We start from the raw sequence: 2,305 nt of genomic DNA, 5'->3' as shown, positions 1-2,305 counted from the left end.
CAGACCTCTTAGTCAACCACCAGTTCAGACCTTAGGTCTTCCCAGGTGCAAGTGTCCTCCTCTTTGCGGGCTGGTCCTGCTTGAGGTTCTCTAGCTCAGGTATACACACACCTTGGTGACCAGCTAAAGGGCTTGGCCAGACAGGCATAGCAACCAGCAGCTTGTGTATATGTGACTGGCCCTTTTTACCCCCCTTCTCTCCATTTTSGCATGATTGTTCTTGTCCTAGCCACCTCGATCCCTCCCTTTCTCAGACATTGTCTCCTCCCAAATAAACAACCCACCCCGCTGGACCTCGCTTTGCTACAACCATACCGAACTTTGGTATTTCTGATATCATTACGTAGGCTATCTCAGCCTCATATGGTATCACTGATAAGGATACCTAGGCATGGTTGTCCTTGCAAGGTTGTACTCCCCAGAAGGTCCCCAAGACTCCCTTCCAATTATCAGGGAAGTTCAGCCATTTCTTGCATAGCTACACCTGAAACACCTGTAAAATCCCAGCTGCTCCCCACAGCAGTGCCTGCAACTTGTCACCTTCCCACACTGTTTAACGCATAGCAATTCCTCATGTCAATTCTACTTATTTCTCTTCTTCTGTTCAGTTAGCTAAAACCCCAGGCCGGGGCCCAGTCATTTGCCCGCATGCTTTAACATCCAGGAGCGACACAAGGTGGGTAAAGACGACCGGCAGAGGAGGAGGGAGAAAAAGAAAAGGGAGAACAGACATTGTACTGGGCAGTGCAGCTGGAAGGTGCAAACCCTACAGGAATCCTTTCCGTTTTTAAGCTTTGGGCACTGCTAAAGCTCTTGCCTGGGGAGCCCAGGGAGGGAGCCGGGGCCAACCGGGGCTAGGCTGGGCTCAGGCTGCCGGTCCATTGGGACAGCGCAGACCTGCTGGGACTCCCTGGRCCCTGACAGTGCTGTTCCTCTCATAACTTGTATTCTCTCTGAGGGCACGACACCAGATGCAGAGAACAGTTTAATAACCAGAACTTTCATTTTCCAGCATTTCACACATTCCTACTTTATTTTTAAACAGAAACAGGTGAAATGTCAGAAATTTTAAAATGCCCTGGCAAACATTAAATTTTGAGGGAAGGCACAGTAAAACTACCACTTTTCTTGGATAATAGCATGATACAAACTGAAAATTTCATGTCGTAAGGGGAAACAACATAAACCTTATTTTGATAAAAGAAGAATATTATTGACAATACAATATCTCCTCACATAGTTACAATGTGGCTTACCTGGTCCTTGTAGTTTTGAATCAGAATTATCCTTGATTGGCTCTGACAGGCTACAGACATATTTAAACTCAACCAGGATACCTGCTTCTATATAGTGTAACTCTTTTTCAAATAAGAGTAAGGCAGCTTCAGCTTACTGTTAAGGATGTGTCAGGAGTCAGGATGGCTGAGCGGTCTAAGGTGCTGCGTTCAGGTTGCAGTCTCCCCTGGAGGTGTGGGTTTGAATCCCACTCCTGACATGCATGTTTTACACAGCTAGGCTCAAAAAGTCCCAGAGGTTCCTGCAGCACATTGATGACAACTTCTTGACACAGATGGTACCACGGAGGAGCCAACAAAAAGAGGTGTGCTGCTGGACCTTGTACTAACAAACAAAGAAGGACTGGTGGAAGATGTGAAGGTTGGGGACATTCAGGATCCTGCGAGGAGGCAGCAAGTAGGATTGCAACCCTGGACTTCAGGAGAGCAAACTTTGGCTTCTTCAGGGACCTACTTGGAGGAATCCCATGGGTTAGGGCCCTAAAAGGAAGGGGGGGGGTCCAAGAGAGCTGATTAATATTCAAACATCACTTCCTCCAAGCTCGAGAGCGGTGCATCCCTATGAGTCAGAAGTCAAGCAAAGGAGGTAGGAGACCTGCATGGATGAGCAAGGAGCTCCTGGCAAAACTCAACCAGAAGAAGGAAGTATACAGAAAGTGGAAAGGGGGACAGGCCACTTGGGAGGAATATAGATAGGAACATTGTCAGAGAACATCAGCGATGTGACGAGGAAGGCTAAGGCCCATTTGGAATYAAATCTGGCTAGAGATGTCAAGGACAACAAGAAGGGCTTCTTCAAATACATCAGTAGCAAAAGGAAGACTAGGGAAAACGTGGGCCCTTTGCTGAATGGGGTGGGTGATGAAGGGTGCAGAGAAGGCAGAGTTCCTGAATGCCTTCTTTGCTTCAGTCTTTACTGCTCAGGCCAGCCCTCAGGAACCCCAGACCCTGGAGGCAAGAGAGAAAGTCTGGAGAAAGGAAGACTTAGACTTTCCCTTGGTGGAGGAGGA

The 2,305-nt window shown here is 47.9% G+C and overlaps 1 non-coding gene across 1 annotated transcript; it reads left to right on the top strand.

The window, feature by feature from the left end:
• Nucleotides 1–1,412: 1,412 nt before the first annotated feature.
• Nucleotides 1,413–1,495, top strand: TRNAL-CAG. The gene has a single exon. It is a non-coding gene; the product is annotated as a tRNA-Leu (tRNA).
• The last annotated feature ends 810 nt before the right edge of the window (nt 1,496–2,305 follow it).

Source organism: Apteryx rowi, unplaced genomic scaffold (genome assembly GCF_003343035.1).
Source record: "Apteryx rowi isolate R43461 unplaced genomic scaffold, aptRow1 scaffold_693, whole genome shotgun sequence".
Lineage (NCBI taxonomy): Eukaryota > Metazoa > Chordata > Aves > Apterygiformes > Apterygidae > Apteryx > Apteryx rowi.
This window is presented reverse-complemented; position numbering and strand designations above follow the sequence as displayed.